Consider the following 10,406-nt stretch of genomic DNA (forward strand, 5'->3'; position numbering starts at 1 on the left):
GTTGATTAGGTACCTATGTGAAGATGTTAGTACCCGAGACAAAGACAATAAATACTCTCTCAACATTTCTTCCCCTCTTACATGCATTTGATCACTTCGTCCCCCTATTTCATTAATTCGGTAAGGTTTCCCGTAAAGTATTTCAAAAGGGCTTACTCCCTCTTTTATTCTTGGGGTTATTCTTATTCTCATCAAGGCCATTCTATATACATATATACATCTATATATATCTACCCATTTAAGATGGGTTTCCTGACACAGTTTTGAAATATGTCTTTTAAGTGTTTGGTTCATTATTTCTGCCTTACCGCTAGACTGGGGTCTCCATGGAGTATGTAATTCCCATTTCATCTGTAAAAATTTGGATGTTCCTTGAACCACCTCTGAAACAAAACAAGGTCCGTTATCTGAGGATATACCTTCAGGAATCCCAAATCGAGGCATTATCTCTTTTAGTAAAATTTTAATTACTTCTTTTGCACGATTGGTGGAGCACAGGAAGGCTTCTGGCCAACCAGAAAATGTATCTACCAAAACAAGTAACTATTTAAACCAACCACATTTAGGCAATTCAGAGAAATCTATCTGCCAGTGTTCCCCTGGGGTTGATCCTCTTCTTAGTCCTCCCATAGGTGGTTTCTTCTGAATTTGGGGGTTATTTGCACAACAGGTGGGGTATCTTTTTACAATAAGGTCAGTATTTGATAGCATCTTTGATCCCACAGCATATCTTTTTACACTGCTTATCATAGCATCTGCTCCCATGTGAGTTTCTTCATGCAGTCTCTTGAGGAGCACTTCCATCATTTTGGCTGTAATTAAAACTTGTTCATTTGGGGTGACCCAGCACCCTTCAGCATTTTTTGTACATTTTAGCCTTTCTGCCAATTGATTTTCTTTGTCTGAATATTCAGGAGGTCTCATTTGTATTTTTCTACTGGGTAATAAAGCCCCAGTCACCTGTCCTGCTACTGCTGCCTTTTTGGCTGCCGCATCTGCTCTCCTGTTTCCTTGTGCCACTTCACTATTTCCCGTCTGGTGGGCTTTGCAATGCATTATAGCTACTTCTTTGGGTTCCATTACTGCTTGTAACAATCTTAATATCTCTTGTCCATACTTTATATTACTTCCCTGAGAATTTAAGAGCCCTCGTTCTTTCCAAATCGCTCCATGAGCAAAGAAAGTCCCCAAAAATTTAACAGACTCACTGTCGCCTCTAAACATATTTGCTCTGAATCTGCTCCAGTCAAAATGTCATCCACATACTGTAAAAGAGTGACATTTTTGTTACCTTCCGGCCATTGGGCTAGTTCTTTGGCCAAGACCTCACCAAACAGGGTAGGACTGTTCTTGAATCCTTGAGGAAGAACCGTCCGGCATAACTGCTCCTTCCTCCTCGTAGTGGGACTTTCCCATTCAAAGGCGAAAATTGTCTGGCTTTGTTCTTCTATGGGAATACAGAAAAAAGCATCTTTTAAATCTAGCACTGTAAAACAATTGTTAGTCTCAGGCACCGAGGCTAAAAGAATACATGGGTTTGGCACGGTTGGATGGATATCTTCTGTTATTTGGTTCACTGCCCTTAGGTCCTGGACCAGTCGATATTCTTGGGAGTGCGGTTTCCTTACCGGCAGGATTGGTGTATTGAACTCAGACTGTCACTCTCTAAGCAAGCCATATTGCAAGAAGGCCTTAATTAGGGGTTCCAATCCTCTACGTGCTTCTAGCTTGATAGGGTACTGATGCACCCTAACTGGCTTCGCTCCTGGTTGTAGCTCTATTTTGACCGGAGTCGCATTTTTTGCTTTACCTGGCTTTGTTGAGGCCCAAACCAAGGGAATCACCACATCCAATACACCTGAAGGGATACTTGCACCGTTATCGTCTGGAGCTAATCCCATCAAAAGGCAGATTTGTGCTCTCCGTGCCGATTCTGGAGGGCTGTGGAGCTGCACGGAACTCTCAGAAAAGGTCACCTGCGCATTCAGTTTGCATAGTAAATCCCGTCCTAATAAAGGGAGGGGACACTCTGGCATATAGAGAAATTCATGAGTTAATTTAGTACCTCCAATCACACACTCCGTTGGTTGCAAAAATGGCCTCAAAGCTTTCCTTCCCGTAGCCCCAACAATGGTGGTAGTAGTCTTATTTAAGGGTCCTTTACAACTAGTTATCACTGAATGAGTGGCTCTACCGTCTAATAAAAAATCTATAGTTTCATTCCCCAGCTTTACGGGAACCAGGGGATCAGCTGAGGAAATTCTAATTTTCTGCCCCGGTCCCCTTCATTCCATATTTGACTCCTCTAACATAATTAGGTTGGTGTTTGCTGGGCTCTGTAGCTTTGCTATCCTTCTTCAATTTGGACATTCATCTTTCCAGTGCCCTTCCTGTCTACAAATTGCCCATTGATTTGGACCCAAAGCGGGTCTAGGGAGGCCTCCTCCTGGCCTCCCTCCCCTTCCACCTCTTCCTCCTCTGTTACCTCTCCTGCTTCTCCTGCCCGTGCCTTGGAATTCATTCCTCTGGACAGCTGCCAGGACAGAAGCCTGTAGTTTCATTGGATTTTGTGTTTCTCTTGTTCTCTTTTCACCTCGATTATTATATACGCTATTTCTATCAGCTGTGAAATAGACATTCCCCCAGCTCCATCTACCTTCTGTAACTTCTTTCTAATATCCTGAGCTGACTGGCCAATGAATAACGTATTAAACAGTCTTTGATTCGCTTCTTCATTTGGATCCAGGTCTGTCCATTTTCTGGCTGTTTCGCATAACCTTTCACAAAAGGCCGAGGGATTTTCTTCAGGCCCTTGCTTTACTTCATGCAATTTTGATACATTCTTTGGTTTCGGAACCCCGTACCGAACCCCGTATAAAATTAGCTGTTGATACTGCCTCAATAACTCCCTACCCCCGCTCCTATTTGGATCCCACTCTGGATACTTTGTGGTGGGTAAATAGACCTCAGGATCTCCCTTTCTGTCCCTTCTCTCACCCTCTTCTTTTGCCTTATCAATTACCAGCCTCTTTTCTTCTCCTGTCCGGAAAGTATTCAACAGTGCCTGCACATCTCCCCAATTACGATTATGAGTTATCATAATAGTCTCCAAAAGTTGATGCAGCTTCTCAGGATTTTCCCTATATGATCCAATAGACTGCTTCCAGTTTAGTAAATCTGAGGTTGTAAAAGGAACATGTACAAATACTGGCAGCCCTTCTGCTCCCACTGCTTGTCTCAAAGGAGCCTGTATAACAGGTTGTTTCCGTCTCCTAGTTCCGCCAGAAACAGGGCTGGACTTTTGGCTTTCTAGTGGGGCGGGCGATGCTTCAACTGAGGTGGAATCGTTTCCACAAGAGGGGGCAGTGTCAGTAGTTGTACATCCTCCTGCTCCTCTCCATTCAGAGTTTTTCTGAATACCCGCTCTTTTCCTTCTTTCCTACTGCAACCATTACAGATTCCTCTTTACTTACAAGTTCATGTTCCCTTTGAATTTCTGGTTCCTTATATAGTGACACAAAAGCCTCCACATAGGGTATTTCACCCCACTTCCCCTTCCGGCAACAAAACAGCAGTAACTGTAATATAGTGCTATAGTTCAAGGTCCCACTTTTTTGGCCATTGCTCATCACATTCCAGCTTATACATTGGCCACCACTGATTACAACATCTTTTCATTCTTTTTTTTTTTTTTTTTTTGTCATCTGATCTCCTCCAAAAATATTCCAGTGTTTCAAAATACAACCCAAAGGGCTACAGAGAGGAATCATGGACTGGCTTGATCCCATGTCAATTACCTAGAAATACCAACCTTATTACCTAGAAATACCTTTTTTCCCGTACCTTTGTGCGCACTTGGCTCTGACCCCTCTGGTCAATTTAAGACAACCTTTGCCGAGCATCGACGTGCGACATAATCCAACATAATCTTCCGCGAAAGTAAGTAAATTTTATACTCACCAATCCAAAGATTCACCCCCCCTTTCGCCCTGGCACAAATATCTCTGGTTGGCGTTGCACCTTTGAGTCTCTTGTCGTCCCGACTTCGGAGGGAGGTCGGAGGACTCCCTGATCAACAGGTCGGTGCATGCTGGAGCTCGATCCAATCCAGTCCGCTGTTGGGAACGGCAAGATGATCCGGGCAAGGCCTTCTGACAAGTCCCATCTGGGTCGCCAAACTGTTGTCCCAAAATCTGGGTTCTGTTACCCGGTGTGCAAGCAACCAATAGACACACAGGGTCGAGATATTTATTTCATTTCTGCGCAGAGATGGGTGCTAGGTGGTAAATCCACAAAGCTAGCACACCTTCTCCCCCTCTCAGTCTTGATTTATACACACTTTTCAGGGAGCACTTTACACAAATCTTTCTATTGGTTACAATTTCATTACCTCAGGTAATCGCTCTGCGCTTGCGCTTTCACATTCTTGTTAATTAGGATAGGAAGCGAAGAAGAGGTGGTAACATCATTATCATGTCATTTCCATCTCATTATTCATTTAGGGGTGTGAAATTTAATATGTTAATAAGAAGCCTTAATGAACGTAAGGTCACTTCTGGGTTACTCTGCTGTTTTTGTCTTACCTACCCCTCGCAATCTTCAAAGTGCTGTGGTTTCATCAAGGTTCTTTAGCCGGAGCTGGTTATCCTTTGCAGTACTGTTTTTCTCTCCCCGTTGTCCTTGAGTCTTGTTAACTATTTGCAAGGTTTTTCTCACAGTACTTCTCTAACACAAGGGGAAGCAGGAAGGAGTCAGGACCTGGCAGAAAGGACTCCAGCTGTCCTACTGAGCGGCAGCCTTGCCTGAGAGAGTTGACCCATTTGCACGGTGCCACTGAACGTGTACTCCCAACAGGAGTGTACAGGTACGTGTGCGTAACGCATGCACACACACACGCACACCTCTGTCCACACAGGTTGATACAAAGCACTGCCTTTGCTAGCACCCGCCTAAACATGCACAGCACCCGCATGAACACGAGTAGCACCTGCAGCCCCATCCCGTCCTCCCTGTCCTGCTCATCGTCGCTGAGGTCTGCTAGCACGGTATGTACCTGCATCACGTGGGTTCCTCCAGCTGCTGGCTGCAGACCTACAGGCTGCATCAGAGCCTGCAGCCTGTCCTGCTCCCCTTGCCGGCGCCTGGATCAGCGAACCCCTGTGCTTCACAGGGCCACTCCAGTCGCTGGTATGCAGGTTTCTCCTCCTCCTTGCCACCTAGTCTGCTTTGAAGTTTGCTAGTGGTCACCCATAGATACCTGGAGTAGAGACCTGCACAGAAGGTAGTCAGAAATTAGATTTAATGAGAGCCTGGGACAGACTGCAGTGATCAAGCACAGGTCTCAATCAGACAAGCAGCTGATCAGCTACCTATACATTTGACCAGCCCCCTTTTCTCCTTTTCTCTATACTTGTCCGCTCTTGTGGAAAAATCCTCTCTACCTCCCTCAGGTAAACTGAGGTGGCTCTCACCAAAAGCTACATCTCTCGAGAAACATCTTGGAGAGAGAGAAAAGAAACCTTAGGCTAGAAATGCTCGTGACAGGGAGGTTTAAAGACAGGTCACGACTCCAAGCAGAACTTAATTCCCTCTATTTCTGGGCACAGCCTCTGGACAGAGGAGGAACCAGCAGCCGTTGCCACCCTGGAGAGGATGGAAGGAGACAGCAGAAGCGTCAGACAGCCTCTGCGTGACAAACAATGTGAACACTGGACTGAATAAACAACCTGTTTTCTTCCACCTTTACATTAACTCCAGTAGTTTGTTGAGTCCAACGTGTTCCAGTACATAGGAACAGAATAATAGCATGCTACGTAGTGTAATAAAACAGTACTATGATATTGAATCATAGCCCTAAGTGGGTAGCTGGGGCAGAACAAAAGAGTGGGACAAGCGTTTGTGGTACTTCCTCTCATATTTTTGCACATTCAGTTTAAGGACCCTGACTCAGATGTGCCTTTTGCACATTTAGAATTCCTCAGTGGCTTTGCCTTCCACGAATTTGCTCCGTTTCCCCTTCCATCTCTGTAAACCTTTACTGCACAGCATCCTTTGGTGAGGAGTCTGCCAGGTTAGTTACCTTTTACATGAGGTACTCTCTCCCTTGGCTCACTACTAGCTTCATTTGATGCACTGTGGTGTGGTGAGAAGGAGTGAACCATCACCAGCCATGCTTTTCTTGCCACGCATGATTATACAGACCTCTGTCATATTTCTTCCTCAGCTTCTCTTTCCTAGAGTCTGAGCTTATTTAGTTCATGGTCTAGCTGGTCCATCATGTACAACTATTAGAACCGTGCTCGTACCTCTCTCCAAACTCCTGTCGTAATGCACAGAAAGCCAGGCCTTGGGCAATCCATAGGAAGAGAGTGACTAGCTGACTTGTGGGAGGAGAAGAAAATAGAGATGAACGCTGAATATACTCAGTATATGTACCACATGATGTCCTACACTGTCTACTTCTTGCATAGAATCTGACCAAAAACCTTAATTCTCCAAGCATGATCACCAATACTCCCTGTATTTAATTTACTCTGTTTAAAGAACAGAGTATCTTTTTCCCTGACTGACACGCTCTTCTGGTGATTTGGTTACATCTTGAGCTCACAACAGAACCAGACGTTTTTTTCACTGAAACTTTAAAATAGGCTAAACTAACCGCTGCTCATGCAACAGTCTATTCTAAGCTCTTCTGAGCTGGAGAATCATTAATATTTCGATCTACCTCATTTAAAATGCAAATGTAACCTTCTAAGCTTTGCTCTGAGTCCTGTATCAAAAGTAGGAGCCCAGTTAGGTGGTTTTGGTGTCTCTCTTTCCACTACTTAACAAAATAGGCAAGTATGGGGGGGGCAGACTTGAGCTACACTGAAATTTACATTTCAGAGATCATAATTCTTTCAGGTACATTCATATTTCATGTTTTCAGTGAATTTAGAAACTTACAAAAAAACAGAGAAAGCATGAGCTTCACAGCATTCCTGACTTATTGCTATATTTTAAAGATTTGAACAGATGACTGTTATTTCAAGTGCTCCTTTGTACCTATGCATGTATTTGTAACAAAGGTCTTCATCACAGCGATGTCACTGTAGTCATAAAGCCTTTGTCCACTACAATTAAGTCTTTGTTATAAAGCTAGTTTTCTCTTGACTTCAAAGCAGAGAAACTCACTTCAGAGTATTAAGGAGTTTTTTTTTTGGGGGGGGGATGAAAGATGGGGGTTATGCGCATAACAATTTGGAAACGAGTGGTTCTGAGCATTTCTAGACTCACTCGTTCTTTCACTGTGAAGAAAGGTCAGGCCAGTAAAAACAAGTTCACCCTGCAGTCGGGCATGAATAAACAAAACCAGTGCATGTGCTTGCTACAGAGACGCTACCTCGTTCCCTACCCCTGAGAACATGTGACATTCTTCATGTTTTACAACTGGCACCCTGCAACATGCTCCCTGAGATATTAAAATCAGATTTGCTCCTTTCTTTTTCCCACACAACCTCCCATGAGACTGGTGCGTGTTAATTCTAATAAGACTATGGTTTGGCCCAGAGAGTCCTTTGTGCTGGAGATGCAGTTTCACCCTCAGACCTCCGTCTTTCTATTTCCGTGCACGTGTTCCCCAGAGATTTCTGCCTTGAGGAGCATCCCATGGTCACAGCAGGCTGGAGATCTGAAAAAGAATCCTGGGCTGAAATGCAGTGGCTTGAGGAAGGAAATGGAGAAGAACAGAAAAGCACCGTGCACAAAATGTGAGCGCCACAGCCAGCGCAGGGCATTTCCTGGCTACAGGTCAAAAGGCAGAGAATAAAGAAACAGGATCCTACCTTTCCCCTGCCATTTCCCACTCATCTGTGCAGAGCAGACAGAAGAACAACAGCCCCCAGGAAGCTCTGGCTCTTCTTCCGCTCGCCCTGCTTCCTCCTGGTGCTCTCGAGCTGCTGCCTTCCTTTCCTCTGCTGCCCTGAACAGGGCACAGATTAATGCTCAAGAGGAGCACTGCCCTTCTTCAGCTTGTTTCAGTCTTTTTTTCACTTCTGTAAAACTTCTCTGATTGCCTTCCAGCACCAGGATTTTCATGAAGAGTTTTGTTTCCAGCTACAGCAGTCTTACATCACTTGATGCAAGTCAGTCTCTGTTCCGGCGGGTGTTTAATTGTGCTCTTCTGCTCCCCTGAATGTTGTCAGTAAACCCAAATCTCCTCACCGCTTCCCTGTGAATTGTCAATAGGAGCTTAATTCCACCAGTCAACAGGAATACTGACTGACAGGTTATGTAAAAATCCTATTAAAAAAATTCTAATGAACTTCTCCCCAGCAGAGGGACTCACACCAGAGAAATTAATGACACTTCCAAGATTGTTCGGCAGGTATTCTAGCTTAGGACAGTTTGTGGCAGCTCAAGAATACTGGGCAGGTTCTTTGTACTTCTGAATTGTTTTCATGAAATGACGGTAAAAACACCACCCGGGGAATAAAAGCAGCAAATGCATTTATCTGGGCTACGAAATGATTTATCTGTCCCTGACGGAGGGTACCAAATGGGCAAGATATACTCCCATGGCAGCCAGGGACTGTGAAAAGGCTGGCTTTGCAGTGAACATCTCAAACAGGCTGCTTCAGATTCCTCCCGGCCCTTTCTCCCCTTGCGCAGACTGCCTTCAGAGCTTTAACTAACCCTCTTTGCTTCAGGGGGCCAACACCGAAAACTTTATCTTCTTCCACAGCCCCTTCAACTACTACGGCAGAGTGAGATTCCAGCCTGAAGCCAGCCTGCTCGCATGCTTGCCCCGCTCCCTTGGCTCTGCAGAGGGTCTCAGAGTGCGTAAAAGACAACGCTGGCATTGCTTGCTGGCCTCCAAAACTCAGGTGTGCAAAGCTCGCGTGCGCACCCAACACTGTGTTGAGGGAGGCGGCTGGGGAGCACAGACTGCCTGAAACCCTGGGTACGCGGCCCGTAGGTACTCTCAAGTGTCAGTGCAGCATCACCCTCTCTGTCCTTCAGACGGTGAACTTCACGGCTGCAGGAAAGGTGAAAGGGAGAAGTGTTAGTACAGACAGCTGCATGTCAGGCACAAGCAATGCCAGTTACATCACTCTGATCCCAGCACTACCTGCTGAAAATCTATTTGGAACAAGTTTTAAAATTTACAAGAAATCTTCTTACTAAGTGGAGAAACAAACAGCAGAAGCAGGGAAAGCTACTTGACACAAGCAGCTGCGAGGAAGCCGTATCACTACAAGACTGAGGGACTGCAAAATGCCACGAGGGGACTGATGTGCTGGGAAGGAGGCAGGGATTTCTGTTAGCTGAATCCTGAATGATTCTTGGGATTTCTACCTTTCAGAAGACACTGGCTTATAAATCCCTTGTAAAATTTTACAATTCCCTTCTTGTCTACTTGCTTAGAGGAAAAAGTGTTTTGCTCATTATCCTTTCGAGTATAGTGCCTTTTGCAGGAGAGACAGGGATGTATCTGTAGGATAGATCATACCGACTAGGTCAAGCTGCTGCACAAGCCCTTTACGTGCAGACCATTCCCAGGAGACTCCCATGGCATATAGGAGAGCAGCAGTCGAAATGACTTCTGCTCCCCTCACTTAGGCACAGCATTGCTCCCAGCACCAAGGACCGAGCCATGTGGATTTTTCAAGCACGAGAAACGGATGTCGTTTTTCAAGGAGAAGCAGGAGACACTTCTAAAAACTAGTTGTTCCTCCTATTTTAAATAAGCCAATGCTATTTTTTCAAGTGGATTTTGGAGCAGAGCAGCCGTGCATCTTTCCTACGTCATGATCATTCATTTTCACTGTCATAAAGACTAAGGTTAGTGTCCAAAGAGAAAGGATGTCAGCCCTAAATTAGATTTAATAGTGCAGTGGGCAAGCGTCTATCTTATCAGCATCCTAAAGATGCTCACAGAGCTCTCTCATCTATGCCCCCCCCACCCCAGATCAGGACCCGATCCTCGTGCTGTTAATCCTACCCAATTTCTGCTCCACATTGTTCCTCATCCCAAACCTCATCCATCCTTCCTTGTGGTCCTCACCTTTCTCAGGTCTGCTCTCTCCCATGCGGCAGGGTCAGTGGCAAACGTCTGGCTTTTGAGACCCAAAAGTAGTCCTCTCAGGAACCCCTGTGCTTGTGGCACAGCACCAGCCCCAGCATACGCTAGCTGTACCTGAGCTGCACGACTTCCCTGGTGAGCCTAGCAGCCTCCCCCATGCACTGAGGCTGGATGGAAAAGCATAAGCTGCTTCCAGAGCTTAAGCTGATAGACCAGATCCTCAAGTTATTTCCAGTAACAGTCTCAAAAAAGAAGAGACAGCCAGCACATAAGCCTCCCTGCTAAGGGAGAGGCCTGGTCTCCAATCTCCACTTTGATGCTTCTTTAAGGAACTTTATCTTAA

The sequence above is a fragment of the Rhea pennata genome, chromosome Z (genome assembly GCF_028389875.1).
Source record: "Rhea pennata isolate bPtePen1 chromosome Z, bPtePen1.pri, whole genome shotgun sequence".
Lineage (NCBI taxonomy): Eukaryota > Metazoa > Chordata > Aves > Rheiformes > Rheidae > Rhea > Rhea pennata.